General features: G+C 36.8%; 1 protein-coding gene across 3 annotated transcripts in view; it reads left to right on the top strand.

Moving 5' to 3' along the window:
- The window catches only part of LOC119592146, a 16,774-nt gene that overhangs the window by 6,060 nt on the left and 10,467 nt on the right, over window positions 1-247 (top strand). The window lies entirely within an intron of this gene.

Below are 247 nucleotides of genomic sequence, written 5' to 3'. Positions count from 1 at the left end.
CGAATTTTTAGTTTATAAACAAGATTAAAAAAGTAATTTACCACACCTTAAATGAGGGGTATCTTATTGCATACTGCAGGCTCTGTCCACAGATGCCCTTCACTGCTATTTTAGTACTAACCAATCTGGCAAGTGCCTCAACAATTTGATCTGCTCACGGGAAAGTGCATTTGGTCTGAAGTGGTTTGCTGTTGCTGGTTGCAGCTGATTTGTAAATACTGTAGTTGAGTTTGTTTTTTATATTTTA

Source organism: Penaeus monodon, chromosome 29 (genome assembly GCF_015228065.2).
Source record: "Penaeus monodon isolate SGIC_2016 chromosome 29, NSTDA_Pmon_1, whole genome shotgun sequence".
Lineage (NCBI taxonomy): Eukaryota > Metazoa > Arthropoda > Malacostraca > Decapoda > Penaeidae > Penaeus > Penaeus monodon.
Note: the sequence above shows the minus strand (reverse complement) of the source record. Positions and strands in the feature narration are given on the sequence as shown.